Source organism: Peromyscus eremicus, chromosome 15, assembly GCF_949786415.1.
Source record: "Peromyscus eremicus chromosome 15, PerEre_H2_v1, whole genome shotgun sequence".
Classification (NCBI taxonomy): Eukaryota; Metazoa; Chordata; class Mammalia; order Rodentia; family Cricetidae; genus Peromyscus; species Peromyscus eremicus.
Genome location: NC_081431.1, coordinates 18,145,437 through 18,161,619, shown reverse-complemented (window position 1 = coordinate 18,161,619; position 16,183 = coordinate 18,145,437). Strand labels below are relative to the sequence as shown.

Genomic DNA, 16,183 nt, shown 5'->3' with positions numbered 1-16,183 from the left:
GAACTCAAATGAGGCAGGAACCTGAAGCCAGGAGCTGGTGCAGAGGCCACGGAGAAGCTCTGCCTACTGGTTTGCTCGCTGTGACTTGCTCAGCCTGCTTTCTTATAGAACCCAGGACCACCAGCCCAGCGATGGCACCACCCACAATGGGTTGAGCCCTCCCCCATTAATCACTAATTAAGAATGCCTTACAGCTGGATGTCATGGAAGAATTTTCTCAGTTGAGGCTCCCTCCTCTCTGATGACTCTAGCTTGTGTCAATTGACATAAAACACTAGCCAGTACAACTGACCACTTGTCAACTTGACACACAAGCACATTACTTTTCTTTTTTTTTAATTTACTTCAGGGAAGAGTGCGAACGCAGTCCCCCACTACCACAAATTACGCAGTCGAGTTTCCCGCATTTGGGGAAATCGCAGGGGTCAGCACATCCGGAGTGCAATGGATAAGCCTCGCCCTGGGAAAACCACCTTCGTGATCATGGTATCTCCCCTGCCAGGTAAGTATTACTTTTCAATTAGAAACTTTCCTTTCTTATTTATCCCCAAGAGGGAATGTTAATATTGTGAACAATAGTTTTATGTCAACTTGACAAAAACTAAAGTCATTTGAGAGGAAGAACCTCAGTTGAGAAAATGTCTCCATAAGATCGGGCTGTGGGCAAGCTTGTAAGGCATTTTCTTAATTGGTGACTGATGAGGAAGGGACCAGCCCACTATGGGTGATGTTATTCCTGGATGAGTGGTCCTGAGTTCTGCAAGAAAGCAGGCTGAGCAAGCCATGATGAGTAAGCCAGTAAGTAGCACCCCTGAGGTACTCTATGGCCTCTGCATCAGCTCCTGTCTCCAGGTTCTGGTCCTGTTTGAGTTCCTGTTCTGACATCCTTTAATGATGAACAGCGATGTGGAGGTATAAGTCGAATAAACCCTTTTGCCCCAACTCACTTTTGGCCATGGTGCTTCAGCATAGCAATAGTAACCATAACTAAGACAACATACTAGTGACTGCTGTAGTCCGTGCTCAGGTCTTCAAACATTCCTCAGAAGACTAAATTGGACATTTTCTCAGTGCCGGGAATGTTGACCACAGATATCTCATTAGTTGCTTTTTCAGGAATTCCCTCTACTGAAAAAAAGTCACTGTACTACACAGATTGCATCACCACCCCAGTGATACTACTAAAGGGTGGAAGGTTCAAGTTCCCCCAACTTTTTCAGGATGCATCTACAGGCTTCTCACAATCCTCACCTGCCCTGGTCCTCCAGGGAGCAGCAGGGTTTTTATATTGATGACACCAGCCACATCACCTGGCCTCCTTTACTCCCCAGAGGTCCGTATCCCACTAACACTCCCCAGAAAACTTGCCGCAGTGGAGTCTCCATCACAGGCCCTTCCTTTCCCCTCCGCCCAAAGAGGCCCACCCCTACAGCAAGTAGCCTGTGTTCTCTGAGTCTCTAGTGAAGTTTCGGTCAGCTCCCCTTTGTAGGCCTACATTCACATTCTAGCTTTTACCAAGGTAGAGTTGTTTTTATCTCCGGTCCCCCTTGTATTTCTCAGTTGGGACCCACCTTCACAAGACAAGACAGAAGGGCCGACTTTACTCTCTGATATCTTCTCCTGTACTTCTGGAAGAGAAAGAGAATAATGCTGCCAGGTGTCTGGGTGGTTCTTGACAGTGAGAAATAGCAAGTGAAGGGTGTTGAGGATGTGAAAATAAACATGCTGCAGCATATATATATATATATATATATATATATATATATATATATGATAAAGAGAAGCATGAGTTCCGACGTTAGAAAATGCCCCTGATCTCCGGACCTACATACAGCAGTTCCTGTTTGAGGAGTGAACCACAAATGGAATTCACCCAGGTTCCCAGGCATTACATTCAAATCATTGTTCCTTTATTCTCAACGTTTTTTGGCTTTGTTCAAAAGATTCATAAAGATTCAAGAGTGTTGGCTTTGTTACAAAGAAGAACTAAACCAGCTTTTTGTTAACATCAGTTTTTACCATTAACTTAATTACATTTTATTACTAAAAGATAAGTATGCTAAATGAACCCTCATATCAAAACATCTATTATGGATTTGCAGAAGTAACTGTAAGAATGACACTATTTGTATTAATGCCTATTTTTATATTGCTTTAATGTGACCTCATTTTACCTCAAATTACCCCAATTTCTTAGTCTTAGTCTAAACTTCAGGATAGCTCTGAAAGTTTTCCATAGCAAGAAGTCAGGTAAGATTTGGTTTGTTTTGAGAAGAGGAAGTCAAATTTATACATCGGATCCATCAGTTGCTTTAGGCTTTGCCTTTTATAAATGTCATATGTGAAATAATTCTACTTTCAATATTAATTTTTTGCCAGAAGTTACAGATTTCAGAAACTAGAAAATATGGCTTTTTCTTATGTATTTGGGCCAATGTTAAAAATTTTAAGGTACCATTAAGTATTGGTGAAATGAATCCATTCATTATTTGTTGCTTTTCCTTAGTATTGCTAATCAATAATGCTATTATCTGTTTTTACTACAGCACACAGATTCCATTAAAAAAAAAAAAACCAAAGCTATGCAAAGGTGACTTACACTTTCATAGTAACATAGCGGGATACAGGAAGTGTAAAAGGGCAAAGGGGCCTTGAACTTCTTTATCGTACTGTCATATTTTCCGTGACATCCAAGATGAAAGATGTAGGAGGTAACAGGGCACTCCACTCTCAGAGGTGATGATGGGTTTGTGCTGAGCTATTGACACTCAAACCTGGGCCTCTTGTGATCAATGGCACTCAATTTGAAGACTACTGACTGGGGTTAATGGTGCAATCTGTGGCTTTGGAACGGAGTTCTTCTCAATGTGAAACTAATTGGCCCATATGGGGATTAAACTGGTAACAGTGTCCTCATTTGTCAAGCCATCGACTCGGCAGTCGACTCCAGTGGTGTTTGAGAACCGCCCCGAGTTCAATCAATGTCTTTTGAAAATCATACTGTCATAACTTGAGAAACAGGAAGAGATGATTGTTAAAATTTACAAGTGATTTATCAAACCCAAATCATGTCAAGAAAATCACTATACATTAAATAATAAATGTTCTAGAATGTGCCAATTATTTTTAAATGACTATCCTTAGGCTGTGGGCAACAACAGGAGATATCTCTACATCCCACTATGTTGTTCATTTCACTGCAAATTCCAGAATTACCCACCCAAACTGTGAAGATGGGCCTTTAGACCCCCATTGCCCAAGACCCTCACAGAGCGATTTTTCCCCTCTAACACATCAGAGTTGAAACTGACACTGAACGGTCTTGCCTCTGTGTCATCTTTGTTACTATAGTGACCAGGAGCCTTTCTTTAATTTTTACCCCAGAGCATTTTTTAAACCCATTTACCAATTACGTGATTAAGACAAGAACACTATATTTTATAGTCACAAAACAGAAGTCCACCCTTCAGTTCTGACTCATAGAACGTTTCTCAATAAAACAGATCAAACTCAAACCTTTACATTTTCTCTCCATTTCTTTCATGATTAACATGACTTTCTCCAATTCAACTATTTTTTTTTTGGGTGGGGCGTTGAGACAGGGTTTCTCTATGTAGCTTTGCGCCTTTTCTGGAACTTGCTTTGTAGACCAGGCTGGCCTTGAACTCACAGAGATCCACCTGGCTCTGCCTCCTGAGTGCTGGGATGGATTAAAGGCATGAGCCACCGCCGCCATTTTTAATACATGACTAATGACTGTGAAAACAAATTCCAAACTGTCAGTGACATGTGCTGCAACAGATACTGTTGCAGGATATTTGATCACGCTGTTTGAAGATGTGTTGCTGGTTTACCTCACCTGCCTAAAACACCTTCTGATTGGTTTGACAAAGAGCTGAATGTCCAATAGCTAGGCAGGAGAGGATGGGGGGAATTCTGGGCAGAGATAGGAACTGGTGGGGCAGGGATTCACCAGCCAGACATGGAGGAAGTCAGACGTTCGGTACTGAGGAGAGGTAATGAACCATGTGGCAAAACGTAGATTAACATAAATAGGTTAATTTAAGTTTTAAGAGCTGGTTGGGAATAAGCCTAAGCTAAGGTCAAGCTTCCATAATTAATAAGAAGTCTCTGTGTCATTATTCAGGTGCTGACAGTCCGAAGAAAGTCCAGCCACAAGATACTTCAGTGTAATGGAAATGCAAAGGCTAAATAGAAAACCTACTAGAGGTGAATAATAAGATTGGCATGGGGATCACATTGGTATCTAGTAGAAAAGCTTGTTTTGCCTAATACTCCAATTAGAAGACACATTTTCCTGCCACAGAGATTTACAAAATAAGTGACTTTTTAAGAAATTATAGATGTGTATGGCAATTATTGCAAACCATCATAATGACCCAATATAAGAAAATAATTGAGGCTGGAGATGTAACTCCATATAGAGCACATGCTGAACATATACAAGGTCCTGGTTTTGAACTCCAACACACACACACACACACACACACACACACACAAATTAATTAAAAAATATAATTGCCTGCTACACAAGTTAGGCTAACTTTGCCTCTTTTTGGAATTAGAATTTTGCCACATATTATTGCACATGCTTATCTAAGGCAATATTTTCAATTAAAAATTTATGAAGACAACTGCTCTGGTAGGGATGCCAAATGCCCATTGCCAATACGAGTGGTAAAGGCTTGATCTCCAGGAGGGCACCATTGGGAGGTGCTGGAAGCATCAGGAGCTTGAAAAAGACAAGAAGGATATTAAGGAAGGACAAAAACGTTGGATGTAAACATATCCAAAAAAAAAAAAAAAAAGCTGATGCAGCCACTTACATATGCATGCATAATATCAACATACAAGCATATATACAAATAAATCCATTTTTTTTATACATATAGCTCCATGACACTTGCATTTTTCTCTCCTTTTGACATACTGAGTACAATACAATACTCATGTGTCTGTGGTGACGCTGGTGTAAACATGGCAACTGAACCTCCAATTATGTGAAAACATAACTCATAAGCTTGGGTGTAACTCATTGGTACAGCATTGGCTTAGAATCCATGAAGCCCTGGAGTCTCTCTACAGCAGGACAAAATGGTACCAACTATGGCTGATGCTATTGATGTGTTTATGTAGTATACTTTTATTATTATGTATGAGCATAAGTGTGCCATAAAACAACACACTGTGTCCTTCAAGTCATAACTGAAGGGCGGGTTTCTGGATAATTCATGCTCAGCTTGCCTCTTGAGCACATCAACTTCTCCTGTGCTTGATGACATCTCAAGTAAGTGTGGAGAAACCAACTGAACACAGCACACATGCATTCACTGCTCTCTTCTTCTGATGGCAGATGTGTCTTTTTCTTTACACTTTTCTGTATACTTGTTTTTGTATGAATTTTTTTAAAATGAAGCCTTGCAACTTCTGCCTTCTAACTGAGGATGTAGTTCATTTACATTTACTATAACCATTGCAAAATTTAGTTATTACCTTAACTGATGGCTTCCATTTGTTCTGCCTGTCCTGGGATTCTTTTCCTCTTCTTTGAAAGATATTGTCATGGTTTGTTTTGTTTTTAAAACAGAATCTCATTGTGGAGCTCAGGCTTGCCTAAAATTTCCCCTGTCGCCCAGTTTATTAATTACTTTTCATCACTGTGGCCAACTTAAAAGGGGAGAGATAGATTTTTGCTCATAGTTTCAGGAGATTCAGTTTATCATGACAGGGAGGGTTTGATGGATCAGCAGAGCTCATTACATGGAGTGTCAGGAAGCAGAGAACAAGACCAGAAGCACCTGAGGATAATATGCCTTGAAGGACCCACCCCATAGTAACCAACTACCTCCAGTCTTATCCCACCTCTCAAAGTTCTGCAACCTTCAAAAACTGTGTCACCAGTCAGGGACAAGCATCTGAACCATGAGCTGTGGATTCCTACTCTAAGACTGAGGCTGACTTTGAACTCACTATCATCCTACATCATCCTACCTGTGCCCCAGAGTTCTGGGATTAAGGCATGCATCGCCATGCCGTGCCTTGCTCTGTAAGACATTATCACTTGCATTCATCTTGGATCACCTTTCCTTTAGCAAACTTAAGCTGTGTTGTGAAAGGGTGGTCTTTTTTTAATCATCACAAACTACATATGTAAGAAATACCAACTTGAATTACTAGGACAATTACACTAAAAATAAAGGACATAAACAATTCAAACCTTGTGTGTTTATTATTAGAGTCAAAAGATATAAAAACACTCTGTTTGGTGCTATAAAATGTCCTGCACAGTCAATCCCAATCCCTGGACTTCTGTCATCTAGTAGCAAGCACCTACAGACTTGTAGTCTGTGGACCCTGCTTTGAGTAACTCAGCTAACACTTTTCCTTAGTGAGAACCTACCTGCTAGTTACATATTGCCTCGATTTTTGTACATTTGAAAATGCCATTCTAAACTCTTAATAAAGTCTGAGAGGGAGACCAAGAGAGGAAGGGAAGAGAAGGAGAGGCATTGGAAGATGAGAGGAGAGCAGAAGTGACGAGAGATAGGCAAAGCACTGAAGGAGGAGTGATGTCTTCATTACTAAGGATGCTGCTGTTAGAGTTTCAGTCTATAGTGTCCCATCAAAACTCATGTGTTAAAGGCTTGGTCCCCAGACTGTAGTGTTACCTGGCGGTGATACATCCTTTCAGAGGTGGGGCCAAGTGAAAGGAAGTTATGTCATTGGAATGTGTCCTTGCAGGGGTATTAGAACATCCTCCCCACCCCTAGCCTCTTTCCTTTCTTTCTTTTGCTTCATGCCTACCATGGGCTGAACAGGCCTCCTCTGCTATCCATTCTTACCATGATGATATACTACGCTGCTACAGCTCATAGCAATAAGGCCCAGAGACCACACCTGAAGCTGAGTTCAAACAAACCTTCCCTCTTTTAGCTCAATTTTCTTGGGCATTTTGTCATAGCAGCAGAAATTCAGTGAGCATGATTCCTCAGAAAGTTATGAAAAAAGCACAAGTATTCATGTCATTATCACCTAGGTCAAAATATAAAGCAGCAGGATCCCCCATACACATGTCATGCCATAATCTCTTGTCCCAAAAGCAACATAGTCATAACTATTAACATCAGACACCGATTCTGTCCATTGAAAAAACTCATATAGGTGAAAACATGCTGTATAATTTTTAAAGTCTGGCTTGTTTTCTCAATATTGCATTTGTCTGTCTGTGACAAAATACCTGAGATAAAGGAATGGAAGTTCCATGATGGCTCTTGGTTTCACAGATTGTGGTGAGTTAGACCAGTGATAGACTTCATGGTTACACTCACTTCATGGTGGCCCAGAAGCAAAACAGAGAAACAGTGACAGGCTAGAGTCCATAATCCCCTTTTAGGAAGCACCCCCAATAACCCATCCTCCTAACCTACTGAAGATTCCTTCTACATGCCAATAGAACAGCAGGCTGAGGACCAGGCCTTCAACACCAGCACACGGGCCTTGGGGGACATTCAAGACACAAGCACATTGCCGTGTAGGATCCCATTGTATGACCATGTCACATTTAAAAAGGGGACGCTAAGCTGGCAAGATGGCTCAGAGGCGCTTGCCACCAAGCTGATGACCTGAGTTCAACTCTCAGAATCCTCCTGATAGAAGAAAACTAATCCCCACAAACTGTTCCCTGACCTTCATAGGTGTGGCATAGAATGTGCCAGCCCACACACACACAATAGATGGATAGATAGATGAATATGTAGACAGACAGACAGACAGAAAGACAGACAGGCAGACAGAAAGACAGACAGATGATGGATGCATGGATGGATGGATAGATGATAGATAGATAGATAGATAGATAGATAGATAGATAGATAGATAGATAGATGATAGATAATGATGATGAAGATAGATGATAGATAGATAGATAGATAGATAGATAGATAGATAGATAGATAGATAGATAGAGCATAAAGAAAGCCCATTCCATTTGTCTATTTGCCTGGCTATTTAAGCTGCTTTCTCTGTGGGATAGTTATAAAAATGCTTTTATGAGCATGTGAATGCCATTTAGTACACAAACATATGCATTTCTTTGGGATAAATGCCTAAGATTAGAAATGTTAGCTCCTAAGATGTATATGTGCTTGACTTTCTTGTTCAAGTTTCCTCATGTGGAAACTTACCTTTGCTGCAAGCTAGAAATTCTGTCCTTACTTTGTATTTCATAGCAGGAAAATGTGTCATTTTCAAGGTTGATTAATAATTCTTACAAGTATATTCAGAACTTCATGATAAATTTTGCTAAATTCCATTTTGAGTACAGTAATTCTGCAGCACATATGTATATACATATTTATGAGTATAACAATTTACAGATAAATTGTTATATTTGTCTTATTAGTGAATTTTATTTTGTATTATTTTGCCATTTGATGAATAACTCCTTCCCAGTTTCTCAGTTTCACTGGGGTAGGATGGAGAGATAGTGGTTTTTCTGAAGAGAAATTATTAAGTAATTGCATAATATTTAATACTTCTTTACTCTTTAGGCATATAGAAACTAGAATAATGGCTGCCATGATAAGAACATATGATACAAAAGAGTATGAAACTCGTTCAAAATAGTCAAAAGATCCATAAATATCCATCAACTGATGAGTGACAATGTGATGTATATACAAAATGGAATATTATTGTATTACAAAGTTCTGCCATTTATGAAACATGGATTGAGCTGAAAATCATTATGTTAAAAGAGATAAGACAAGCGGAATACAAGTAACTACATAACCTCACTCTTACATGGAACCTAAAAATGCTCATCTCATAGAAACTGAGAGTAGAATGGTGGTTAATGGAAGAGAGAAAGAAGAAGAAAAGCTTCAGGCAAATGGTAATAAAAAGTCCTGTTACACTGTACTATAGTTTGATTATAGGTAACAATAATTCACTACCACCTCAAAAAGCTAGAACAGATTTTAAAAGTTTGTAGCATTAAGAAATAATAAATGTTTGAAGACATATAGTTAATTTTTTAAAAGATTTATTTTTATTTTATTTTGCATGTGCATGTGTGTGTGCACGTGTGCTATGTGTGTGCACGTGACAACAAAGGCCAGAAGAGGTATTAGCTCCCCTGGTTGTGGTCTTCCCAGTATGGGTGCTGGGAACTGAGCATTGTTTCTCTCTGAAAGAGCAGCAAACACTCTTAACCACCAAGATAGACGTTATTTAACTGATTTAAACACTATACAATGACTATATACTTCAAAATATCACAATACCCGAAAAATATGGATATTTTTATAAAATATGGATATTTTATAAAACATGCCAGTTAATATAAATTTAGTTTGAAAAATAAAGCAATTTTTTTTTTTTTTTGCAGAATGAATATAACCTTGTAAGTATTAAGTAAGAATGATCCTAAGAGATTCCTAAGGAATGAACTTGGAATGGGACAAGACTTGATCTAAGGAACCACTATAAATTACTAGATAAGTAGAGGACTCAATGGAGGTGTGTCAATACCAAACCATTAAGACTATCTTTATGGAATATTGGGAAGCACTATCCCTGAGGAAATGTGAATGAACTTCTACTTACCCCAAATAGGTATCTGATGACAGACCAAAGTATGGATACCACCAAAGTCCAACTCAGTGAACCAATGAGTTTTATTGATGTTACTTATAGGAATATGGGTGAGGGGTTACTTACAGGAACAGAAATGACCCAAAGGCAGCTGCATCATCAAAGCCCATCCCAGCATGGTTGACAGCTCACAGAGCTGGAAGCCTAGAGCACACCATACAGCCTGCAGGCAGCTAAACATGGAGGGTGGCCTTTCCCAGTGGCTCAGTTGGTGTGAGTCTCTTCTAGGCAGCTCAGTTGGTCTTTGTTTCTTCCAGGGAGTTTGTTTTATTTCTGCTTCTTTCACGTAGCTAGACTCATCTGAGAATGATGCTCAGTATTCTTTATTGTTTTTATACTCTTGAAGAAGGAAGGGCATAGTGAATACGGTCAGTTTCAGGGACTTCCCAGAGCCTTTTTTGAGTTCTTCTCTTAATGAGATTCCCTGCAGAATGGAGTATGCACCTTCCCTTAGAACATCCTGTTTGGGGGTTGTTTTGTTTTAATCTCCCAATAAACATCCTGTCTTAAAATATCCTGTTGTTTCACTTCCGTTTTCACATGCTGTGTCTTAAGGAGTTTCCCTCTGAGATGCAAAGGTTTTCATCTCAGAGGAAACCACTCTACAACATTGAATAATAGAAAAACAGGAAATGAAATGTCTTTTGAGGTCACTTGCTCACAAACTTCATTAGAGTATTATGAAAGAACACCCGAGATTATTCATTTGTCTTCTAGACAAGTCTATAAATAAAAATGTAATACAGCAGAATTAATGAAAGATTTCTAAGCAGTGGGATTTTTGATCAAGTCTCAGCTTTTCTGTGTGAAATTACAGGGAAATATGTAGTAAGACTTCTTTGTCACCCATAAAAATCAAGAAAATACTAGTATTTATGTCAGTATAAGGATGCATTTTATATGTCAACTTGACTGGGCAGAGAAATGCCCTGATAACAAGTGAACTATGTTTTCTAGGTGTATCTGTGGGGATGTTCCCAGTACTTATTCAGTATAATGAATAAAGATTATCCCCACCACGCAGATGGTTGTCATCCAGCCCCATGAAGTCCTGATAGACTTTAAAAGGTGAGCAAGGCCACATGTTAGAAGAGGCCTATTTACCTTGAGGGGTCCAGAAAGCAAAAAAGAGAGATGAAAAAGGACCAGGAACTCATAATACCCTCCAAGGACAACACTGTCAATGGCCTGACTTTCTTCTGTTTAACAGGTCCCATCAGACCCAACGTTCCAAAACAGGTTGTACAGTATTCTTATTTTTCTTACTCTGTTTGATAGTTGATATTGATTGTCACCTTGACAAAAATCTAGAATCACCTTGAAGGCAAACCTCTGGTCAAATCTGTGAAGGGGTTTCTACACTAGGTTTACAGGGGTAGGGAGACCCACCTAACTACGGACAGTACCATTCCATGGGCTGAATCTTAGACTTAGTAGAAGAGGGAAGGTAAACTGAGGACCAGTAGTCTTCATTTCCTGACGATGGGCATGATGTGACCAGCTGCTTCAAGTTCCTACCACTATGCCTCCCCACCATGATGGACTGGATCAATCCATCAATCTTTGAGCCCAAATGAACCCTTCTTTCCTGAATTTGTTTTTTTGTCAGATATTTTGCAATAGTAATGACAAAAATGACAATTTGGGACATCTATGACTGCTTCTGGTTCTCAAGCCTTGAGACCAAGACCTACCCATCTTCCTAACCCCCATATCCCCACTTCTTCTGAGACCTACTGGTAGTTACATCAGCCACTCTGGTCTTTAGACCTGCTGACTCAGACTAAAGCGTCGTCCCTGGTATCCTTGCTTGTAAATATCAGAACATGGAGCTTCTTGGATTCCACAATCCTACTCTGGGGAACTGGGTCATGGGTATTTTACCCTTTCTACCTTCCTTCCATGTGTATATTTTTCCTCTAAAAAAGTGTGAGTCTCCAAATTTTTAATTAAAATTTCTTTTATATTTATTTGAAGTGTACATGAAAGGCACACACTTCCCTGTAGGATGCACAATGGTGGTCAGAGGACAGCTTGAAAAAGTGACTCCTCTCCTATCATGTGGGTTCTGAGGCTCCATCTGAAGTAATCAGTCTTGGTATCAAGTGCCTTAATCCACTGAGCTATCTCACCAGCCCAACTTACTCTGGAATCAGTTTTTCTATATAGTGTAAGGCAAGGACTGATGATTGAATTTATTTTTGTCACATATGGATATTTAGTTATCACAGCATCAATTATTGAAAAGTCATTATCCTCAGATCTCTGTCTCCCACCTCCTCCCTCATATACTCATATACATACACACACACATATAAACACATACTCATCTGCATGTCTAGAGTCTCTAATTTCATTGATTCAGATGTCCATCCATATTTATGTACAGATCACACTCTGTTGATTATGGTAATTTTATAAGTCTCAAAATCAAGTAGTTGTAAATTTTCAAACATTGCTGCTCTTTAAAATTATTCTGACTATTTTAGATTATTTTCATTTCCATAAAAACTTTAGAATCATCTTGTCAGTTTACACACAGACACATGTGCATGAACACACACACACACACAACCCACTGATATCTTTATTAATACTTCCAGAATCCCAAAATAAATTGGTAGAGGATCAACATCTTTAAAACATTAACATTTCCAATCCATGATCATGACATATGTTTTAGTATGAAGATCATGTATTACAAATTTGATAAGGATCAGGCTGGATCCTTTAGCATCAGGTTGGGGCATAGCTTAGTGGTAGAGCATTTGCCTGACATTCTTGGGGCCCTAGGTTCTATCCACAGAACACAGAATTGAGTTCCTAATAAAAAGAATGAGTTCTGTCCTCCCTCTTTCTTTTTTATGCACCCTTACCTGTTATTGGTTGTTTTTACTCTTTTGGGGGGCCCACCACCCAGCTCCCAAATAAATCACACATGGAGGCTTATTCTTAATAATAAATGTCCAGCCTTAGCTTGTCTTGTTGTTAGCTAGCTTTTGCCTTTGCGTGCTGTGGGTACGTTGTGTATGCTATGAATGTGTTGCTCTGATTGGTTGATAAATAAAATGCCCATGACATGGGTGGCTGGCCCCCCATGTCCTCCTCCTTCTCTGGCTACTTCTTCTCCCAGATTTCTTCCTCTATATCTTCTCTCTGCCTTCCAGCCCCACCTATCCTTTCTCCTGCCTTGCTGTTGGCCATTCTGTTCTTTATTAGACCATCAGGTGTTCTACACAGGCACAGTAACACAGCTTCACGGAGTTAAATAAATGCAACATAAACAAAAGTAACATGTCTTAAAATAAATATTCCCCAACTTACCTTTCAGCTTTCCACCATATGATGATGTTATATCCAGATCCTTCCTAAATGCAGCTCTCTTGGCTTTGGAATTCCTAACCTCTAAACTATAAGAAATAAATCTCCCATCTTTATAAATCACCCAGTTTCAAATATGCTGCTATAGGAGCTCGAAAATGGAGCAAGACAGCATTTTCTTACCACTGATTTAGTAAGTTTTCAAAAAATTTTTAGTTTTCAATGTTCGGGTCTTATATATTTCTTAATTTTATTCTTAATTGTTTTTAAGCCTTCTTCAATAGTGCTTCTTTATGAATTTGACTTTATAATTATTTGTTGCTAGCATATAAAAATGAAACTAGCATTTATATATTGATCTTATATAATAGAATGTCACTGTTTGAACTTGTGAATCTCTAGTAGTTTTATATAAACTTCTTGTAATGGTTAATCTTAACTGTCAACTTGATTGGATCTGAGATGAAATAAGAGACATGCTTCTGGGCTAGTGTATGGGGTCCTGGGATTAGCTGAGGGTGGAGAAGACCTTCCCCCAGAGTGGACAGCACCTCCCCTCAGCACTACAGATGAAAAGAGGTCTGAGGGGAAAGCAAGTCTACTTTTGCCTGTCTTCCTCCCTCCCTGCTGGTGAGTGAATCCACTCCGTTGCTGCTGCTACTGTTGCTATCCTCTGCTGACATTGCTTCGTCAGCCTTTCAACATGGACTGGAGACCAGTCACTCTCCAGGAACCCTCCAGGCCTTCAGTGCTGGATGGGGACTGGCGAGACAGCTAGTGTCCTGGACTAGCTGCTGGATTCTCTAGCAGGCACATAGCATTGCATAAATTAATCTAAAACCAAACCCAACCAAACCAACCAAACAAACAAACAAAAAAACTCTTCTGTAATATATATGTGTGTATGTACACACACACACACACACACACACACACACACACACACACATTGTAGCAGGCTTTCTTGATCCACCAGCCCACAAATCATGACACAGAGACTTGTTATTAATTATGAATGCTCAGCCTTAGCTTAGGCTTGTTTCTGGCAATCTTTTTTTTTTCTTTAACTTAAATTAACCCATTTCTATTAATCTATGTGCTACCCCAGGCTTGCTTACCTCATCTACTTACTCTCCCTCCTCCTTTCCTGATTCCTCTGTGACTGTCTGGCTGGACCCGGCTGGCTGACCTGGATGGATGGATGGCTCCCCTTTTCTATCTACCAGCCAGCCCCATCTATCCCTCCTTTGTCTAGCTATTGGCCAGTCAGCTTTTTATTAGACAAATCAGATGCCTTAGGCAAGCAAGGTAAAACAGAAACACATCTTTACATAGTTAAACAAATGCAGCATAAACAAAAACAATACGCCTTTACATAATTAAACAAATGCAGCATAAACAAATGCCACACATCTTTACACAGTTGAACAAATATTCTATTCCACAACAATATGTGTATGTGTTTCCTCTAGAGAACTCCAACTAATACACTCCCTGTGTGTATGATCTCATGAGCAAAAAGAAAAAAAAAAGTTTGATTTTTTTCTTCCTAATTTGTATGCATGTATTCCTTTGTTTTGTTTGTGTTGGTTAGAACTGATGGAAATGATCAGAGAGGGAAGGGTATCCACTACTAAGTTGAAAGTTAACTGTAATATTTTTATTGCTACCTTCTATAACACTGAGAAAGTCTCTGTATTTCTAGTTTAATCACAATTATTACCATAAATTTAGTACAATTTTGTTAAAGGCTTTTTTCATCCATTGAAAGTTATTTTCTTTTTCTTTGTCCCATCAGTATAGTAAGTTGCACCAGTTTATTATTTATTTCTGTGGGTGTGCATATGCCACATGGTGCATGTCAAGTCAGAGAACAATTTGTTGGCCTGGGTTCTCTCTTCCACCTTGTGGGTCCCAAGGATCAAACTCATGTTGTCAGGCTTGGTGGTAAGTGCCTATGCCTACGGAGCCACCCTGAGGCCACATTTTTTTTGGGGGGGGGGCGGTTTGAGACAGGGCTTCTTTGTGTAGCTCTGGAGCTCAATAGACCAGGCTGCCCTCGAACTCACAGAGTGAGTTCTCTGCCTCCCAGGTGCTGGGATGAAAGGTGTGTGCCACCACCATCCAGCTGATTTTTTTTTTAATGTTAAAACTAATCTCGCATTATTGGATAAACTCATTTAGTTATGCTGTGTTATTCTTTTTATATATTGCTGAATTTTATTCTTTTGTTTTGTTTTTTGGGTCAGGGTTTCACTGTGTAGCCCTGGCTATCCTGGAACTCGCTTTGTAAACCAGGCTGGCCTTGAACTCACAGAGACCCACCTGCTTCTACCTCCCAAGTACTGTGATTAAAGGTGTGTGCCACCACCACACAGTTGAATTTTATTCTTTAAAGAATATCACATCTCTCATCATAAAAGATATTTCTCTGTAGTCTTATTTTCTTGTAATGTCTTCTTTTCAGGGATATATTGATCCTATAAAATGAACTAGAAATTATTTGCTTTGTTTTATAAAAGAGGTTGCATAAAATTAATATTTTCTGTGTCTTAAATATTTAATAGAATCCACCAATGGAGCTCTCTGGACCTGGAGTTTTTTGAGTTTTGCTTTTTTTCCCCCATAGGAAGGTTTTCAAATTTTAAATTTCTTTACTGGATATTGGATGTTTCTGATCTCTGTTTCATCTGTATCAGTTTGGACTCACATCCCTTAGTGAGTGAGCTCAATTTGCATAAACTGTTGTATGTTAGTGTTAAGCTAATCATAAAATCTTCTAATGTCTGCCTATATATAATAATAGCCTTCTTTCATTCCTGATGATGCTAATTTCATTATTTTCTTTTTGCCTAGTCATATTAGAGCCTTGTTAACATTCAGAAAAATATTTCAGTTTCTATAAACATGAGAGGAAAATTCTTTTAAAAATATTTTTATAGAGCATGGCTTTTATTATTTTTAAAGACTTATTTTTGTTATTTTTGTATTACGTACACATGCAGGCATGTGCACATGAATGTTGGTACCCTGGAGGCCAACAGAGGCCATCACATGCCCCAGAACTGGAGTTACACTTGTGAGGTACTATTTGAGCACTGGAAACTGAGCTGAGGTCCTCTGCAAGAGCAGCTAATGCTCTTAACTTCTGAGCCACCTCTTAAGCCCCAAGACGGCATTCTTAATG

General features: G+C 39.2%; 1 non-coding gene across 1 annotated transcript; it reads right to left on the bottom strand.

The window, feature by feature from the left end:
• Nucleotides 1-346: 346 nt before the first annotated feature.
• On the bottom strand, nucleotides 347-510 carry LOC131925895 (U1 spliceosomal RNA). Its single transcript, XR_009383392.1, has one exon. It is a non-coding gene; the product is annotated as a U1 spliceosomal RNA (small nuclear RNA).
• Nucleotides 511-16,183: the final 15,673 nt, after the last annotated feature.